Genomic DNA, 21,471 nt, shown 5'->3' on the forward strand with positions numbered 1-21,471 from the left:
CTCTGCTACATCTCTGTGTGACTGCTCTGCCCCCTGCCCCTCCTGCAACAGTTGTGATCCAACCTGGAAAGTTGGTGTCACTCACTGACTACTGTAGAAACCCCCCCAGACCACCAGGAGTGACAGCAGCCTGTGCCTGACCTCTGGATGCCATATAAGTATGCCATATACTGCCATCCAGGAGCACTATATGGAGCTACAGGAGCACTGTATGGAGCCACAGTAGCACTGTATGGATCTACAGGAGTACTGTATGGAGCTACAGGAACACTGTATGGAGCTACAGGAACACTGTATGGAGCTACAGGAACACTGTATGGAGCTACAGGAGCACTGTATGGAGCTGCAGGAGCACTATATGGAGCTGCAGGAGCACTATATGGAGCTACAGGAGCACTATATGGACCTATAGGAGCATTGTATGGAGCTACAGGAGCACTATATGGAGCTGCAGGAGCACTATATGGAGCTGCAGGAGCACTATATGGAGCTACAGGAGCACTATATGGAGCTACAGGGGCACTATATGGAGCTACAGGAGCACTATATGGAGCTGCAGGGGCACTATATGGAGCTACAGGAGCACTATATGGAGCTGCAGGAGCACTATATGGAGCTACAGGAACACTATATGGAGCTACAGGAGCACTATATGGAGCTACAGGGGCACTATATGGAGCTACAGGAGCACTATATGGAGCTACAGGGGCACTATATGGAGCTATAGGAGCACTATATGGAGCTATAGGAGCACTGTATGGAGCCACAGTAGCACTGTATGGAGATATAGGAGTCCATACAGTGCTCCTATAGCTCCATCCAGTGCTCCTGTAGCTCCATACAATAACAGTGCTCCTATAGTAGCCCCATCCAGTGCTCCTACAGCCCCACCCACCCAGTGCTCCTATATTGACTGTCTGCAGTCAGGCACCGTTCAGGCTCTTTTGTGTGTCCCACACTCCCTGGGACCCAGACTCCAGAGTCCCCACTCCCCAGGCAGCGAGCAGCCTCCTCCCTCGTCACCATATCGACTAGTCTTCTGTGCTGCTCTGCAGCCTTTTTACCTCTCTCAGTCACGGTCTCACCACTAGACTCACCCCTGCCTCTATAGCCACCGACGTTCAAGGTCCGAGCAAGTCCCGAGTCAGTACTCCCACTCCTGAGTCCCGACTCCCGCCACACACGCGGGCTGTGTCTCTGCTGCCCGCGCACGCTAGTAGTCCAGGAGGCTAAAGCGCATGTGCGAGACTTCCTGTGCTCTGGCGGACACTCAACAGGGGCGCGTCATCACCATAGTCTGCTGGCTGCTGACTGACGCTGCCCTGCATCATGGGTTGCCTCCTGCAGAGTATACAGGCCAGTATTTTTGTCGCAGCCTGCTGCAGTCCCCGGGGCCCGACAAAAATACCGGCCTTTAATAGGGCCGGTAAAAAAAATACCGGCACCACCCTGGGCGGTAAAAATACTGGCCAGGCTGGTGGTTTACAGGTCGGGTGGCAACCCTATTCACAGCGGAGGCACGGCAACTGGACCTGCAGAGTGCTGGTGAAATGACTGCAGCATCTACCAGGGTGAGTCCCCTGTTGCTCTGCTACACCCCGCACAGCAGAGCCAGCAGCGCATACACCAAGAGGCCACTCAGAACCACAGGGGCACCACATAGGACTGACGGCATCCTGCATATTGTCCCTACTGCCACAATACCTGCAAGCCCTGTAAGGACACCAACTGCACTAAGGCAGGACTCTCCCACCATTCCTAGTTGGCTCCACCCCACAACCAGTACCAGCTCTGTAAAAGGGCATTCTCCACCTTGTATGGACCCATGCAGGGTTCTATATCCCTCCCAGCACTGTGAACAACACCCCACCTACATTGGTCAGTGCTGGTAGTTCAGGACCCACTGCAAAGCTCTAAGTTTTCTCCAACTGCAGTACACCTTGCCAGATATACACAGTAGGAGGAATCTGTTGCCACCTAGTGGTCGGTATTGCTATAACAAGCAAAAAGCAATCGTGCTTTAGTTACAGCGCAGACGAAAGCTTGTGGTAGCCCCTGCAGTACAACATACATATAACGCACGCAATGCCACACCAGTGCATCTTACTGAAAGTGTATCAAGAAAGAGACTCTGGTGTCTAAATAGAATGTTGTCATACTAATGCAACGTTAACCACATACGGCTACGAATAGTGATCACAACTCCGGAGAGACCCTAAGACCCACCCTACCCAGGAACTAGAACAAAGCATCTTTTAACCTACTTACTTCTAACACAGCAACCATGCACCCCATTCAATGCAGAGCAGGGAAAAATAGCCTAAGATCGCAGCAGGATGCTAAAAAATCATCAACGCTGCAGGAGGCCCCCTATTTCCTCTGATGGAGGACTTACAGCTTCCCTCAAATGCCAACACTGGGAGCCCTAACCATAATGCTTCAGAAAGTCCAACTCTCCAAAATAGCGACTAAACTTTCCAACGAATTTCGAGAGCTTAGCTAGAGGACAATTACTCTTGAAGACAGGATGTGCAATGCTACCATAGTCCTAGACTCCCATGAAAAAGAAACAGAGCAGCTCCCTGAAGAGATACTTTCTTTATCATAAGTTGGAAGTTGTTGAAAATAGGGTGCGTCGGGAGAAAATACAAATCATGGAGTCCCCATCAAATCCTTCAAAGATCTTCAATCAACAGTGACGGCGTTGTTCCAGGAGCTCTACCCAAGCATCACAATTGACCAATTAGAACTTGACAGAATTCATAGAGCTTTGCGAGCACCAAACCCAAACGCCTCCCCCCCCCCAGGGACATTGTGTTAAAACTCCACTTCAATCGCACTAAAGAGCAATTGTTGCGCGCCACTCGCTCTTCCCGCAAGCTAACATTCCAGGGCTTTAACTATCAGTTGTTTCCCAACTTGGCACCATCAACACTATCCAAGAGGAGGGCCCTCAAGCCGTACTTATTGATCCTGCATCAGGAAAGGATACAATACAGATGGGGCTTTCCATTTAAGCTGATAAGGAATTAAACCTTCAAAAACCTCCTCCTCAGCTGGGCTCTGCAGCTTCATCTCCTACATCCCCTCACCTCCTATACCTACACCGGAGTCAGAGAGAAAAATGCCACAACTCCCAGAAATGATCCATAATCCCATGTTCCCCGAAAATAAGACAGTGTCTTACATAAATTTTTGCTCCAATATGTTTCTTTTTTACATGTATAACTGCCTGGACACTATTTAAACATCTTGCTAGGGTTTATTTTGGGGGTAGGGCTTATTTTCAGGGAAACAGGATCTCTTGGTATCACGGTTATATAAGATTTTCGAGGCAAAGTGACCTGGAACTCTTCTGCTGGCTCTTTCTCCCTCACCTGTTGTGAGCATTTCTTTGCATCCAAATGAGTGGGAAATCACCTCCCAACAATACTCATGAGTTCCCACCCAACAAACAAGGAGAAAAGAGTACAACAGGCATGCTCCTGGTGACAAATCTTTAGGAGAATGGAACAACGCACCTTCTAAACAGATTAATACCTACAAACAAGCTTCCCTCTCTCTCCTTGCTGTCTGCTTCCCCCCCTTCCCCTCCCTACCTCCCATAGGGTCTTTTCCTACCTTTTATCTTTAGCCATCAGCACTATAAACCACCCCATTTCGGAGCTGACTTAGCTCCTAGAGCTAATTGTATTTGTTGGCCACACCCTGTTTCCCCCTGCCTCTTCCCTCTCCCTACTCCCCCCCAACCTACCCTCCCATGGGGTGAAGGATCTAAGACAGTTTCCATTCTTAATAGTCCTTACTTCCACCCATGGACCTAAAAATAATTTCTGAGAATGTACAAGGCTTTAATTTACCTCCAAAGTGTTCAAAGGCGTTCCGATATTACAAGAGCAGACATGCAGATATAGTGTGCCTGCAAGAGACCCACTTCTCCACCAACTCTGCCCCACGTTAGCTTTCTTCTCAATACCCCACATTTTATTCAGCGAAAGCACAAACCAAAACCAAGGGAGTCACCATCTTCTTTAGTAAATCAGTTCCTTTCACACACGCCTCCACTATTGTGGACCTAGAGGGTCGCTACTAGAGATGAGCGAACGTACTCGTTTCGAGTAATTACTCGATCGAACATCGCTATTTTCGAGTACCTGGCTACTCGGGTGAAAAGATTCAGGGGGCGCCGGGGAGCGGGAGATGGCGTGGTGGCAGCGGGGGGTAGCAGTGGGGAACAGGGGGGGAGCTCTCTCTCTCTCTCTCCCTTTCCCCCCCACTCCCCGCTGCAACCCCCCACTCACCCACGGCCCCCCCGAATCGTTTCACCCGAGTACGGAAGTACTCGAAAATCGCGGTGCTCGGGTGAAAAAGGGGCATGGCCGAGTAGGTTCGCTCATCTCTAGTCGCTACCTATTATTAACAGGCTCCATGCAAGATGTCCATCGTCTCCCAATATACTCTAAATTCAAGGCAAATTCAATATTTCACAAAACTTTTCAAACTGGTTAAGGCCAATAAAAGGGGCACAGTAATTTTCTGCGGTGACTCAAACTGCATTCTTAACCCGAATCTGGATAGAAATTCTATCACTCTCCGTGCCCATCCTCTGTTGCACAACGTTAAGTCCCTCCCTCAGCAATACCACTTAGTAGACTTGGCGGGAACAAAACCCAACCCCTAAAGACTATACACATTTTTCAGCTTCACACTCCCTATACAGGAGAATAGACCACATTCTAGTTCCCGACATTTTCGTACCTCAAATACTGCAGTCTAAAATCCTGTCGGTGCCATGGTCTGACCATAGCCCGCTGTCCATCACCTGTAATTCCTTGATGTCTAAATCCAGAAACACATCTTGGATCCTTAACGACTCTCTTTTATCAATCCCTGAGGTTGTATCCCTATTAACGCCACAACTGGAAGAATATTTTCAAATTAACAACCTGTCCGCCTCCTCCCCCATTTCTCTTTGGGAAGCACACAATATAGTGATTTGAGGTCACCTAATACAAATAGCCGCCTGCCGTTAACAGGAACGTATGTCACAACAACTGGAATTAGAACGAGTCTCTAAGTTTGAAGAGGTGTCCAAAAAACATCCATCTAAAAATAATCTCCAAGCATTATCTCGAGCTAGAACTGAACTGGATCTTTGTCTTACTGACTCCATAGAACAGAAAGTACGCTGGTCCCGTCAGCGATACTATGAACTTAGTAATAAACCCTCCTTGCCTCTCCACCGCAGACTCCGCTCACACCCCAACATAAACCCCTTTTACAAACTACGTACAAACAGTACGTTTCTTGCAGGCCAGTCCACTTGAATATAACGGGATTTCTAGAAATGAGCGAGCACGCTCCACTTGTGGTCAGCGCATTTAATTGATTCGAGGGGGCTGTCATGTTTGTATAGGTCTCCTTCATGTGAACTGCATGACCAACAGGAATAGAAGGAAGACGGTTGGCATTGTGAAGTAATACAGCTTCAATCTAAGCTTGGAGGAGTCTATGAATAGCCTTCATTCAGTTGGATCATGGTTCAAATTCAAACATTTCATCAAGCCATTAACGTCACAGCAAACAACCAGATTGTTTTTCTTCTCAAAAAAAGGAAGCAGATCCCTTTGACGTTCTCTGTACTGTAAGACCCTGACATCACGTTGGAGAAGATTCCATTGCTGTAGTCTTGACTCTAGAAGTTCAGCCTTCTCCTTTGACAAGTCATGGTCTTGAATGAGATCACTCAATTCCCCTCAACTCAGTCTGTGCGTTGTATCATCTTTTACCTCAAACTCAGGGTCATGGGATGTGGAAGGCTTGTTGGGTTCTTCTTTTTCCACACTTTCTTCATTTTCTACTTCAAGCTCATAATGTTGTGGTGGAGAATAGAGATGAGCGAGCACCAAAATGCTCGGGTGCTCGTTACTCGAGATGAACTTTTCGCGATGCTCGAGGGTTCGTTTCGAATAACGAACCCCATTGAAGTCAATGGGCGACCCAAACATTTTTGTATATCGCCGATGCTCGCTAAGGTTTTCATTTGTGAAAATCGGGGCAATTCAAGAAAGTGATGGGAACGACACAGCAACGGATAGGGCAGGCGAGGGGCTACATGTTGGGCTGCATCTCAAGTTCACAGGTCCCACTATTAAGCCACAATAGCGGCAAGAGTGGTCCCCCCCCCAACAACTTTTACTTCTGAAAAGCCCTCATTAGCAATGCATACCTTAGCTAAGCACCACACTACCTCCAACAAAGCACAATCACTGCCTGCATGACAGTCCGCTGCCACTTCTCCTGGGTTACATGCTGCAAACCCCCCCCCCCCCCCCCCCCGCACGACGCAGTGTCCACAGCGCACACCAAACTGTCCCTGCCCAGCCTTCAGCTGCCCTCATGCCACGCCACCCTCATGTCTATTTATAAGTGCGTCTGCCACAGGAAAAGCAGGCACACACTGCAGAGGGTTGGCACGGCTAGGCAGCGACCCTCTTTAAAAGTGGCGGGGCGATAGCCCACAATGCTGTACAGAAGCAATCAGAAATCCAATCCTGTGCCACCACCATCTGGAGCTGCACACGTGGGCATAGCAATGGGGAACCTATGTGCCACGCACTATTCATTCTGTCAAGGTGTCTGCATGCCCCAGTCAGACCGCGTTTTTTTATATATAGTCACAGGCAGGTACAACTCCGCAATGGGAATTCCGTGTGCACCCACAGCATGGGTGGCTCCCTGGAACCCACCGGCGGTACATAAAAATATCCCATTGCATTGCCCATCACAGCTGAGGTAGTATTGTCATGTTTAATGCAGGTGGGCTTCGGCCCACACTGCATGCCCCAGTCAGACTGGGGTTCTTTAGAAGTGGAAACAGATGCATTTACAACCATGCTGTGGACCCACAGCATGGGTGGGTGCCAGGAACCCATCGGCGGTACATACAAATATCCCATTGCATTGCCCAACACAGCTGAGGTAGTAATGTCGTGCTTAATGCAGGTGGGCTTCGGCCCACACTGCATGCCCCAGTCAGACTGGGGTTCTTTAGAAGTGGAAACAGATGCATTTACAACTCCCTGTGGACCCACAGCATGGGTGGGTGCCAGGAAGCCACCGGCGGTACATACAAAAATATCCCATTGCATTGCCCAACACAGCTGAGGTAGTAATGTCGTGCTTAATGCAGGTGGGCTTCGGCCCACACTGCATGCCCCAGTCAGACTGGGGTTCTTTAGAAGTGGACACATGCAGTTACAACTCCGTGTGGACCGACAGCATGGGTGGTTCCCTGGAACCCACTGGCGGTACATAAATATATCCCATTGCAGTGCCCAGCACAGCTGAGGTAATGTCAGCTTTAATGCAGGTGGGCTAAAAATTAATTTGATTACACTGTAGGCGAGGGCCCACAAAAATTGCTGTATCAACAGTACTAATGTACCTCTGAAAAATTGCCCATGCCCAACCAAGAGGGCAGGTGAAACCCATTAATCGCTTTGGTTAATGTGGCTTAATTTGTAACTAGGCCTGGAGGCAGCCCAGTTAAAATAAAAATTGGTTCAGGTGAAAGTTTCAACGCTTTAATGAGCATTGAAACGTATAAAAATTGTTTAGAAAAATTACATGACTGAGCCTTGTGGGCCTAAGAAAAATTTCCCGTTCGGCGTGATTATGTGAGGTTTCAGGAGGAGGAGCAGGAGGAGGAGGATGAATAGAATACACAGATAGATGAAGCGAAAAGGTCCCCGTTTTGGATGGTGATAGAGAACAATGCTTCCATCCGCGGGTGCAGCCTACGTATTGCTTAGGTATCGCTGCTGTCCGCTGGTGGAGAAGAGAAGTCTGGGGAAATCCAGGCTTTGTTCATCTTGATGAGTGTAAGCCTGTCAGCACTGTCGGTTGACAGGTGGGTACGCTTATCCGTGATGATTCCCCCAGCCACACTAAACACACTCTCTGACAAGACGCTAGCCGCAGGACAAGCAAGCACCTCCAGGGCATACAGCGCGAGTTCAGGCCACGTGTCCAGCTTCAACACCCAGTAGTTGTAGGGGGAAGAGGCGTCACCGAGGACGGTCGTGCAATCGGCTACGTACTCCCTCACCATCCTTTTACAGTGCTCCCGCCGACTCAGCCTTGACTGGGGACCGGTGACACAGTCTTGCTGGGGAGCCATAAAGCTGTCAAAGGCCTTAGAGAGTGTTCCCCTGCCTGCGCTGTACATGCTGCCTGATCTCTGCGCCTCCCCTGCTACCTGGGCCGCGAAAATGCGCCTTCGGCCACTAGCGCTGTCGGATGGGAAGTTTACCATCAGTTTGTCCACCAGTGCCCTGTGGTATAGCATCATTCTCGAACCCCTTTCCTCTTCGGGAATGAGAGTGCAAAGGCTCTCCTTATACCGTGGATCGAGCAGTGTGTACACCCAGTAATCCGTAGTGGCCAGAATGCGTGTAATGCGAGGGTCACGAGAAAGGCATCCTAATATGAAGTCAGCCATTTGTGCCAGGGTACCTGTACGCAACACATGGCTGTCCTCACTCAGAAGATCACTTTCAGGATCCTCCTCCTCCTCAGGCCATACACGCTGAAAGGATGACAGGCAAGTTGCATCTGTCCCCTAGATAGCTACAAAGCAGGTAGCGTAGGAGCGAGGGACTGGGGGGCGGGAGATTAGGACAGGAAAGGGTTAAGCGACCAGAGGAGGTGGGAGGAGTTAATGCAGGAAGAAGAGAGAAGGAGAAGGAGTAGTGTGCCATTCCACGTGGAGTAAGAGAAGAAGGAAGACGTGTGAAGGAAGGCAGAAGATTAAAAGAGAGAAAACATGGACCAGCTTGTTCTGCAGATCAAGGAAGCTGTTGCCAGCCAGGGACCTGAGTGGCTGATGAGGATGGCCGCGGAGTTCGGAGCCACGCCGTCGGGAGAAGCCGGGGCAGGAGAAGAACAGCCGGCGCAGATGGCTTCCAGTGCGCCCCGCGGAAGACCCCAGAGAAGGAGGATTCCCCCTACCAGGCTGAGCCCGAGCCCAGCCGTGAAGAAGGGGGGCCAGAACGCAAGCCCGAGACCTGCGCGTTCAAGTATCGGTGGCGGAGCGCGGCCGCAGCGAGCCGCGGCGGGAAACAACATGGGCGCGACCGGAAGAAGCGCCGGAAGAATAGAAGAAACCCCCGAGGGACTTACCGGGACTTCAGCAGCGGCATCAGGAGCGGGTAAGTCCAGAGTGGGAAGGGGTTGCCCCGCGGCTGTCCAGCGTCAGGCGGAGAGAGAAGGGGGACGGCCTGCGCGCCGTGCCGGCGGCGGGCGGATGGATCCACGGGCCGGAAGAAGTACCGGCGCCGGGACTCCCGAGCGGAGGGAGATGAGCGCCAGCGGCGGCAGCGAGGCTGGAAACAGCGCAAGCGGCCACAGCAGCGCGAGCGCAGTACAAGGGGGAGGGGGGGGGATGAGAAGGAAGAGGCGCAGGGCGGGAAAACAGAGGGGGGGAAGGGGGGGGAGTACTATTAGGCAGTATGGCCCCCTTGTCACCCCAGGGCTCATGCCCTAATATGAGGGGCAGCGGGATATATTATAAAGACGCCTCAGGCCGGCAAGGGGCTTACGGGGTACGAAGGAAGGAGGGAGAGGGAGGAGGGGCTGCGAGCAGCGGTCACATGTCGCCCCGGGGTGCTTTCCCTTTTGCGAAGGACAGTCGAGCACAAGCAGTCGAAGGCACTTCAGGCCGGCAAGGGGCTTACGGGGTGGAGCAAAGCGGACAGGTGAGACAGAGGAAGGGTAAAGGGGGGGGGGAAGCTACCTGCCCGGTAGTCAAGGGGTCGGTAGCGGGACAGAGGGGGGGTTAGGCGGCAGGCAGGGGGTTGGCAGCATGGCGCGAGGAAGCTGGCGCAGCGAAGCAAGGATAGATAGCTCGTCATCGGAGTCTGGTGAGCCTTGTACACGTCGGGAGGCGCCCCATTTCGCCAGAGGGTACAGGCGTTCGGAAGCGGTGGACAGGAGCGGTAGGCGCAGCGGCTATGGGACTTCGGTTTGGGCTTCGCAGCAGGCGTTACCATGTTCACCGGCTTCCTCCACAGATGAGAGGCGGGCCTCACGTACCGAAAGGCAGGGCGAACGGGCCGCAGCCTCCAGGGCGTCCTATGGCTATAGCATGCTACCCCGTGGTGTCTCCCGTAATAGGGACAGGGTACGACACGCGGTGGCGAGTCCGGAAAGGAGCCAACCGGGACCGAGTCACCCGTCTTTTCCCTCGGCAGGGCCGGAGGACGAATTGGAGGGTGAGTCCCAATGTGATAGAGTGTGGGGTGATTCGTCGCCCAATAACGTGAATAATTTTATGGTAGCGCTGAGAGCGCTGGTGAATGAGTTTGATAAAGGTAAAGGAACGGTGTCGTGTGTTAACCCGGGGAGACGAGACTCACCCGTGGTTGGTGATGTGGCTCACGCTACCGGGTGTTCGCCAGCGGTGGCGACCGGGAAAAGCGAAGAGTCGGTAAAAGATGGTCTACGTTTTTCAGATTCTCTATTTTGTGGCGTGGCCCCGCTGGGGGTGGGCCTCGCGGAGGACACAATTGAGAAAATCAAAAGTGGAATATACGTGGACATTTGGTCGCTCCTATCGGTGGAGCATGTGTCGGTTGATAAGGAGCGCTTCGCTGAACGGGACAAGAAGCCCAAAATAGCTAAAACATTTAGCAATTGGCTACAAGCCATGTTGACCCTGGCTCACGTTATGTGCCAGTACCAGCCGGGAAAAGGCCCGGAGCTACTGGTATATATTAACACTATTCATAGCGCTTACAAGCTGCACGGTGGTGCAGCATGGTGGCGCTATGACGAAGATTTTCGTTGACGGATTTCGGGAATGAGTAACGTGAGTTGGGCGACAAAAGCGACGGATGCTTGGATCCAGTTGATCCCGGCGCAAAAGCCGGCGAAGCCCCTTTTTCAGAGCAATAACGCGGTAACTGGTGGACAGCAGGCACCCGTGGCACATAAGCCCTCGGGTTCCTGCTGTGCATTCAATGAGGGTAACTGTCAGTTTCTTGCAGCATGTAAGTTCCGGCACGAGTGCTCCTTTTGCGGCGGTGCGCATGCAGCGGTACGTTGTTTTCGGAGACAAAAGGAAAACTTGCCCGCGGCCACAGCGTCGCCCGGGGGCAACGCCAGTGAACGCGCTGTTCCTGGAGGAGTGGTTAGGCAAGTACCACAGGATAAGGGAAGCAAACCTTCTTAAAGAAGGTTTTAACACGGGTTTCGTCATTCCGCATCAACCGGGTTCGGCGTTAACGCTTAGTCGCAATTTAAAATCGGCGTAAGACAATAAAGAGATGGTGATGGAGAAGCTGCTAAAGGAGGTAGAACTGGGTCGGATGGCGGGGCCTTTTCAAGAACCGCCATTCGAGAACTTACGCGTTTCACCTTTGGGCTTGGTACCAAAAAAGGAAACGGGTAAGTTCCGGCTTATCCATCACTTATCCTACCCGACGGGCGAGTCAGTCAACGACGGGATTTCCAAGGAGCAAACAGCCGTATCATATACTTCCTTCGATAGGGCTGTCTGCCTAGTACGACTGGCCGGAAAGGGGGCTCTGTTGGCAAAAGCTGATATCGAGTCCGCTTTTCGACTATTACCGGTGCATCCAGATTGCTTTCACTTGTTGGGCTGCCGCCTGGACGGCTTATATTTTGTGGATATGTGCTTACCGATGGGGTGTTCCATCTCTTGTTATTACTTTGAAGTGTTCAGTTTATTTCTGGACTGGATGCTTCGATACGAGACGGGCATCCGATCGGTGTTACATTATCTGGATGATTTCCTTTTCGTCGGGCCATCAGATTCAGAGGTATGCGGGTTGTTATTGGCATAATTTCAGGATCTGATGGGAATAAGCGGGAGTACCGCTGTCACGCGAGAAAACGGTCGGTCCGGTGACATGTCTTACATTTTTAGGCATTGAAATCGATACCATGGCAATGGTATTTCGTTTACCGGACGAGAAAGTAGCGCGGTTGCGGCAAGAAGTTAAGTTGGCTGGCAGTTCTAAAAAAGTTACACTGCACCAGCTCCAAGTAATTATAGGCTTGTTAAATTTTGCGTGTCGGGTCATTCCGATGGGCCGCCCGTTTGCAAGGCGGCTGTCATTGGCGACAGTCGGGATAAAAGAGAAACACCACTTCGTCAGAGTGACAAAGGGTATGAAGGAGGACTTGCACACATGGCAAGTCTTTCTTCAAACGTTCAATGGTCAGGTGATTTGTCAAACTGCGGAAGTTGCAAACGAGGAGCTGGGACTGATGTCGGATGCAGGGCAGTTGGAGGGCAGTTGGTGCAGTGCACCATGGCCCAGAGAATGGTTCGAAAGACGGTGGGTGAAGAACATAACACTGCTGGAGATTTTTCCGCTAATGGTGGCGGTGGAGATCTGGGGGCCGGTTTTGGAAAACAGGAATATCTGCTTCTGGTCGGATAACCAGGCTGTAGTGACAGCGGTGAACAAGCAGACATCCAGATCTCCCTTGGTTTTGGCAGTTTTACGCCATTTGGTCTTGAGATGCCTGCAAAATAATATGAAGCTGAAGGCGAGACACGTACCCGGAGTAAACAATAACACGGCTGACGCTCTTTCTCGTTTCCAGATGGAGAGATTCAGGGAACTCCACCCGACAGCGGATGTCAAAGGGATATGTTGCCCGGCGATCTTATGAGAGATAGTAGAAGAGAGGTCACGACTCTGATTCGCAACTCCGTTGCGGAATCGACGTGGAAGCGATATATATATATGCAATATGGAAAACATGGTTGATGGCAGCAGGGGGACAATTCCCTGATGGAGCGCGGGCGAGAGCGGTGACGTTAGACATTATGGCGGAGCTGCGGCGTCGGGGCGCATCGGCGAGCTCGGCGCGCAAGCACTTATCGGCCATTGCGTTTTTGTTGCGCCTGCACGGACGGCGCGATGTGACAAAGGATTTTGTCTTCGGACAGATACTTAAAGGTTGGAAAAAAGAAAGGTCGTCAAGAGACGACAGGCGGCCGATAACATTTGAATTGCTAAATGCAATGCTGAACGTTTTGGGAGCAGTGTGCAAAGACGAAAGCGAGGTGCTGCTCTTTCGGGTTGCGTTTTCGTTAGCGTTCTTCGCAGCATTGAGACTGAGCGAAATAGTGGCTCCCAGCTGTAGGAAGCTGGGGGGGTTGCGTTTCGAGGATGTGCTGTGCAGTACAGATGATATAAAGTTATGCATCAAAAAGTCCAAGACTAATGTGTATGGCGCAGGCGAGTGGCTGCGCTTGACGGCGTTGGGGACAGCTGCGTGTCCTGTGGCGTTGCTGAAACAGTTTTTGTCGCAACACAGCGGAAAAGGACAACTGTTGGCGCATGCTTCAGGCGCCCCACTAACCAAGTTCCAATTTGGGGCGGTCATGCGCTCATGCTTGAAGAGATTAGGTTTCGAACCCAGCGAGTTTGGCACGCATTCATTCAGGATTGGCGCAGCAACGTCGGCGTTCGCTTGCGGATTAAGAGGAGACGAGGTGAAGCGGGTTGGACGCTGGAGGTCGGAGGCGTACAGGGCGTACGTCCGACCAAATTTGAGAGTTTTATAGTTAAAGTTACATTGTGGTGTGCCGTTATGTGTTTGTTTTGCAGGTTCGGAGTGGACAGTTTGGGTGGTGGGCCACTCTTTCATTCATTGGGCAGAGAAAAGAGCGGGGACCCGGTCCATTGGCAGGAACCTGGGCCTGAAAGAGGTCCAGGTGAAATGGCACGGGATAAGAGGTTTACAATGGGCCAGGCTGCTGCACGAGGTATTGTGTATCAGCAGATGGTCTTAAGGAAAAGTAATCCTAGTAATTCATGCAGGCGGTAATGATCTGGGGAGGGTGAAGGTAGCGGAGTTTGTCGCCCTCATGAAGGAGGATATGCTGAGGTTTAAAAAATGTTTTGAGGAGACTGTTATAGTATGGTCCGACATAATCGCTAGGAGAGTGTGGAAGGAAGCAAGGGATGTGGAGGCGATTGACAGGGTCAGAAAAAATGTGAATTTTAAAATTTCAAAGTTTGTTAAGGCTATAGGAGGGGTAGCCATTAGGCATTGGGAGTTGGAGAAGAAGGTGCCAGGGATGTGGAGGAAGGATGGTGTCCATTTAAGCGACATAGGCATGGACACATTCTTATCGGGGTTGCAGGACGGGGTTGAGGCGGCGCTGACGCTGGCATGTGGGGGGCGGATGGCAGCGTAGGCAGGCTGCATCCTTCGTGGCGGTTTAGCGGTATTTCCATGCCAGCTGGAAGATTGAGGGTGCGTACAGGCTGTAACGGGCATTCTCACGCCTCGAAAGGTTTAGAGCATTAGAAGTTAAGAATAGGCGATAGGCATGGAAAGAAGGAAATAAGTTGATGTTATATATTAATAATAAATAAGCTGTGGCCTTCCCACATAATTTATGCCAGCATAGAGTGATATATAGATGTCTAATAAAGAAGTTTTGTTAATAAAGAAGTTTTGTTACTAAGAAGTGGTCACGTGTTTTATTGGAAGGGAGCGGGAAGAGTGGGGAGTCCCCCCAGTCCCTCAGCAGTGGGCCAAGCTGTCTCTTCCCCCTCCTCCTCATGCTCCTCCCCCTCCTCCTCAACGCGCTGAGATATAGACATGAGGTTGCTCTGACTATCCAGCGACATACTGTCTTCCCCCGCCTCCGTTTCTGATTCCAAAGCGTCTGCCTTTATACTTTGCAGGGAACTTCTCAAGAGGCATAGCAGAGAAATGGTGACGATAATGATTGCAGCATCCCCGCTCACCATCTGGGTAGACTCCTCAAATTTTACAAGGACCTGGCAGATGGCTGCCAACCAGGCCCACTCTTCTGTAAATAATTGAGGAGGCTGACTCCCACTGTGCCGCGCAAGTTGGAGTTGGTATTCCACTATAGCTCTACGCTGCTCATAGAGTCTGGCCAACATGTGGAGCATAGAGTTCCACTGTGTGGGCACGTCGCACAGCAGTCGGTGCACTGGCAGATTAAACCGATGTTGCAGGGTCCGCAGGTGGCAGCGTGCGTGTGGGATTTGCGGAAATGTGCGCAGAGCTGGCCCACCTTTCCGAGCAGGTATGACAAGTGGGGATAGCTTTTCAGAAAGCGCTGAACCACCAAATTAAACACATGGGCCAGGCATGGCACGTGCGTGAGGCTGCCGAGCTGCAGAGCCGCCACCAGGTTACGGCCGTTGTCACACACGACCATGCCCGGTTGGAGGCTCAGCGGCGCAAGCCAGCGGTCGGTCTGCTCTGTCAGACCCTGCAGCAGTTCGTGGGCCGTGTGCCTCTTCTCTCCTAAGCTGAGTAGTTTCAGCACGGCCTGCTGACGCTTGCCCACCGCTGTGCTGCCACGCCGCGTGACACCGACTGCTGGCGACGTGCTGCTGCTGACACATCTTGATTGCGAGACAGAGGTTGCGTAGGAGGAGGAGGAGGGTTTAGTGGAGGAAGCATACACCCCCGCAGATACCACCACCGAGCTGGGGCACGCAATTCGGGGGGTGGGTAGGACGTGAGCTGTCCCAGGCTCTGACGTTGTCCCAGCCTCCACTAAATTCACCCAATGTGCCGTCAGGGAGATATAGTGGCCCTGCCCGCCTGTGCTTGTCCACGTGTCTGTTGTTAAGTGGACCTTGGCAGTAACCGCGTTGGTGAGGGTGCGTACAATGTTGCGGGAGACGTGGTCGTGCAGGGCTGGGACGGCACATCGGGAAAAGTAGTGGCGACTGGGAACCGAGTAGCGCGGGGCCGCCGCCGCCATCATGCTTTTGAAAGCCTCCGTTTCCACAAGCCTATACGGCAGCATCTCTAGGCTGATCAATTTTGCAATGTGCACGTTTAACGCTTGAGCGTGCGTGTGCGTGGCGTCGTACTTGCGCTTGCACTCAAACTGCGGCGCTAGCGACGTCTGGACGATACGCTGAGAGACATTGCTGGATGGGGCCGAGGACAGCAGAGGTGAGGGTGTGGGTGCAGGCCAGGAGACGGTACTGCCTGTGTCCTCAGAGGGGGGTTGGATCTCAGTGGCAGGTTGGGGCACAGGGGGAGAGGCAGTAGTGCAAACCGGAGGCGGTGAACGGCCTTCGTCCCACCTTGTGGGGTGCTTGGCCATCATATGCCTGCGCATGCTGGTGGTGGTGCCTCCCCAGCTGATCTTGGAGCGACAAAGGTTGCACACCACTGTTCGTCGGTCGTCAGGCGTCTCTGTGAAAAACTGCCACACCGTAGAGCACCTTGACCTCTGCAGGGTGGCATGGCGCGAGGGGGCACTTTGGGAACCAGTTGGTGGATTATTCGGTCTGGCCCTGCCTCTACCCCTAGCCACCGCAGTGGCTCGGCCTGTGCCCACACCCTGACTTGGGCCTCCGCGTCCTCGCCCGCGTCCACATCCTATAGGCCTACCCCTACCCCTCAGCATGGTGTATTACCAGTGATTTGATTTCCCAGGCAGGAAAGAAATTGGCGCAAGCCTGCTGTTAAACGTAGCTGGCTGCGTATGTTTTTTGTTAACGTTCTGCACCCACCACACACGTACCCAGAACGCTGAGGACTGACAGAGGCAGGGCACATAGAATGTTTCCCTTTTTTTTTTAAAGAAAAGGCCCACTGACTATATTCAATCAGATAAGAAATCTGTTCCACAGAAATGCAGTTATATGAAGTGCAGCAGAGCGGTGATTTTTCCCAGGAAGGCAGGAAATAAATTGGCGCAAGCCTGCTGTTAAACGTAGCTGGCTGCATATGAATTTTTTACTATCTCCACCCACCACACACGTACACAGAACGCTGAGGACTGACAGAGGCAGGGCACATACAATTTTTCCCTTTTTTTTTAAAAGAAAAGGCCCACTGACTATATTCAATCAGATAATATATGTCTTCTGGCCCTGCCTACACAATTCTCTCCCTGTAGTATTACTGCAGGGCGCAATGCTCTGCACAGCCGATTTTGAAAAAAAAAAAATGCAACACTGCTAACAGCAGCCTGCACAGTACTGCACACGGTTAAATGTGGCCCTAAGAAGGACCGTTGGGGTTCTTGAAGCCTACACTCACTCCTAACACTCTCCCTGCCTAACCACCACTTCTGTCCCTGGACTATTACTGCAGGGCGCAATGCTCTGCAGACAGCCGATTTTGAAAAAAAAAAATTGTGCAACACTGCTAACAGCACCCTCCACAGTACTGCACACGGATAGATGTGGCACTGAGAAGGACCGTTGGGGTTCTTGAAGCCTACACTCCATCCTAACACTCTCCCTACAGCAGCACCAGCAGCAGCACTTTCCCTCAGCTAACTCAGTCACAAGGCATCTGAGGCGAGCCGCGGGAGGGGCCGACTTTTATACTCAGGTGACATCTGATCTCCCCAGCCACTCACTGCAGGGGGGTGGTATAGGGCTTGAACGTCACAGGGCCAGAAATTCAATTGGCCAGAAAAGCGCTCTAACGTCTCAGAGAGGAAACTGAAAGTAACCCGAACATCGCGTGGTACTCGTTAAGAGTAACGAGCATCCCGAACACCCTAATATTCGCCCGAGCATCAGACGAGTACTTTCGCTCATCTCTAATTGTAACATATTTTAAATATGATCCTTAATTTATGATTATGATGGCACTGGTTATTAACAGGCTTTTCTAATATGCATATGCATATTTTATAATGTTTGTGTACAATATATTTTTAAATGAGATATAATTGGTTAACAACATTTTATCTATACAGTATTATACTGGTAGATGGTTTTAGGGAAAGGTTTTAAGAATGAATTTATAATAATGATGAAAAGAATTCTATCTCCAGTGTATGACTGAGGGCGGAGCACTTAGATAAATCCTGTTGAGATCACAGGATGGTCAATAAAGTTGATAGAGAAATTGAGACGCACCTTGCGGTCCAAACTAAATCGGGTGATGATTCACGTTAGAAAGAGGGGAATCCCTCCCACATCCATTACGTCATGAATTGGAAGGCGGAAGATGTAACTGTGTAACAATGTATTAAACTTCACAAAGTCACAATAATAGTTCTGAAACACGTAGTGGAATAAAAGATTTTATCAATAGAAGTTTCGTAGTTCATAATGGCGCGGGTAGGTTTTAAATAGTATATAGTGATATTCCTGAACTGGCTTTGCCTGAGAGCAAAAGCCTGTGTTACCCTGGACGCCTCTTCCCCACCAAGGAGAAAGTGGACAGAAAAAGAAACTTCCTAAAGCCGACTTGGACAACAGGTGCCGGAGGGTTCTCCCAGTGAGATGAATTAACCTTTCGAGCACCAGGTGAGTTACATATTCACCTTCCACTTTTATTTATATACATATAATTGCTTGAGGCACATTCTGATGTTATATAATTTCTTTCTGGTGACGGGGCTTTAAATACCCTTCCTCCAGCAAAGCGAGCGCTGTGATTGGATCGTGCGCCAGCCAGTCATAGCCGGCGTTCGATCCTATCACAGTGCTCGCTTTGTTGGAGGCGGGGTATTCAAAGCCCCGTTTACCAGACAGAACTGATACGAGGGGGTGCTGATAAGTCTTTGGCTTTGTGTTCTTTTTTTGTTTCTATGGTAACGAATGTTACATCACATGAAAGCCTTATATGTCTAATATATGTTTTCAAAATTTTTTGTTTGTAGCTTATGGCAACAGTGATCTAGGCAGTCGGGAAAACAAAATGGTGGAGTCTAAGGCGATATTCACAGCAAATGAGAGCAGAGGAGTGATAAAATTCTTGTTTCTGCAAGGAAAGTCCGTAAATGATATTCATGGTGATATGTCACAGACATTTGGGGATCAATGCCGTTCATATTCTACAGTTAAGAACTGGGTTGCCAAATATAAAACGGGCGACTTCAGCACCAATAATGAGGAACGTCCTGGACGACCGAGAGAGGTTGTTGTCCTGGAGATCGTCGATGCTGTGCACAACCTCATACTGGAGAATCAGAGAATTTCAGCTAAAGGAATAGCAGACATCATGGGGATTTCTCGTGAACGTGTTTGTGTCATTATCCATGAACATTTGAACATGAAGAAGCTATCTGCAAAGTGGGTCCCCAAATGTTTGACAAAAGATCAGAAAAGCATGCGAGTGAAAACTTCCCAGTCCATTTGTCAGCGTTTCCAGACTGATAAGAACGTCTTGGATCGACTGGTCACTATGGATGAGACCTGGATTTATTTGTATGACCCTGAAACCAAGGAGCAGTCAATAGAGTAGAGGCACAGTGGTTCTCCTCGCCCAAAGAAGTTCAGGGTGCAAAAATCAGTCACTAAGGTGATGGCTTCTGTGTTCTGAGATAAGGAGGGCGTGCTACTAGTGGACTACCTTCAAAATGGTTCCACCATCAATTCAAGGTATTACATTGAACTTTTGGACCAATTGAAGGCAGCTCTGAAGGCCAAAAGGCGTGGCAAGCTGTCCAAAGGAATCTTGTTCCTGCAAGACAACGCCTCTGCTCACACTGCACAAGCAACCACGGCAAAACTGGTGGAGCTAGGCTTCCAGCTGGTTGACCACCCACCTTATTAACCAGATCTAACTCCCTCCAACTCTCATCTGTTTTCAAACCTGAAGAAACACCTCAAGAGTACCAAAATTCACACCAATTCTGATACCATGGCTGGTACGGATGACTGGTTTGAGGCACAACCGAAATCCTTCTTTTCGCAAGGCTTACAGAACTTGGAATACCGATGTAAGAAGAGTGTTGATATCAGTGGAGAGTATGTGGAATAAATGTAAAGTTTCATCTTCCTATCTTGTTTCTTTCTGGGTAAAGCCAAAGACTTATCAGCATGGCCTCTGTGATAAATTCTTGTAGATCAATCATATAATTGCTGTAATGTCTCAAATGATACTGTTAAGCCAACATAGCCACATCATGTGGGATACAAGTATGAATAGAAACCGCATCACGTCCTATCCAAAAAAAACTGAGAAGACCAACTTTAGGCTCAGAATTCCTGTGGACACCTGTGTAGTCATGAATGTACCCAGGAGCTTGCCGTACCAGAGGCTGCAAGAGTCCCAATCCAATTTGGCAAAAATCTGATCGATCACGGTGAACAGCAGTACTTAGATCAGCATATGAAATGCTAGTCTGAGTGATTATGCTCCATTGCTTCTCGGCAGAAAATATCCTTGATATGGCAGCTTATGGAGGCACCATAAGGCAGCACACAGTGCTTACAGCTCTACCTTGTACACAAGTCCTTCAAAATGCTAAATTCTAAAGAAAGCATAAAACTAAATTATGTACCCATCAAAAGTATTAACATTGATTATGTTTTGTGCAAACATTCTGAAAGACTGTCTGCTGGTGAACCAATTATCTTTTGTGGGTTCATTATTATTTTTTTGGCTGAAGCCTTTGTTTGTTTATCCAAGCTCCTTTTAATGTATATTGCCCCCTCCATACATTACTCATATAACATGATGATTATCTTGCTGGGTACAAGCAGGATGTACATTTTTAAGAGCCCTGCATAAAGCATTTAAAGGGGTTGTCCCGCGAAAGCAAGTGGGGGTAAGCACTTCTGTATGGCCATATTAATGCACTTTGTAATATACATTGTGCATTAAATATGAGCCATACAGAAGTTATTCACTTACTTGTCTCCGTCCTCGCGCTGTCTCTGTGTCCCCGTCGCCATGGTGCCGTCTAATTTCTTCTTCACCAGTCCGTTTTAGACGTGCTTGCGCAGTCTCTTCTCTTCCCTCTGTGAACGAGCCTCTCCAGCGTGCCCACGCGATACAGCTCATCTGCGCATGCGCAGACGAGCTATCACTGCACGGGAGCGCGCAGGGGCGGCTATTCAGTTCCCGGCGTCCCTTTAAACACGGGTGAAGGAGCAGTCTAGCCTTTCACCCCAAATCAGCAGCAGCCAGATGGGACCATCCAGGAGCAGCCAGACGGGACCATCTAGGAGCAGCCAGCCGGGACTATCCAGGAGCAGCCAGCCGGGACAACCGACCAGCAGCCAGCCGGGACAATCGATCAGCAGCCAGGAGCCACACGGGACCAGCAGCCGGGAGCCACACGGGACCAGCAGCCGCCAGCCGGGACGAACACAATCCAAGCCGTGCAGCTGCCTTGGTAAGTGAGGTGTCTGTGGTGCTGTGGGCGCTGGGGGGGGTGAGGTGTCTGGGGTGCTGTGGGCGCTGGGGGGGGGGTGAGGTGTCTGGGGTGCATGAATAAATGCATGGCTGGATATGTGTGCATAAGTGCGTGCGGATGCATGGATGGATGAGGCTGAATGAATGAATGAATGCATGCATGGATGTGTGCAGGCCGCATGAGCGTTGGGATGAGGCCGCAAGGGCGGATGTGTTTGTACGTGATGATGGGTGCATAAGTCTGTGTGGATGCATGGATGGGGCCGCATGGGCGGATGTGTGTAGGCCGCATGGGCGGATCTGTTTGTACGT

Source organism: Eleutherodactylus coqui, chromosome 3 (assembly GCF_035609145.1).
Source record: "Eleutherodactylus coqui strain aEleCoq1 chromosome 3, aEleCoq1.hap1, whole genome shotgun sequence".
In the NCBI taxonomy this organism is placed as follows: Eukaryota; Metazoa; Chordata; class Amphibia; order Anura; family Eleutherodactylidae; genus Eleutherodactylus; species Eleutherodactylus coqui.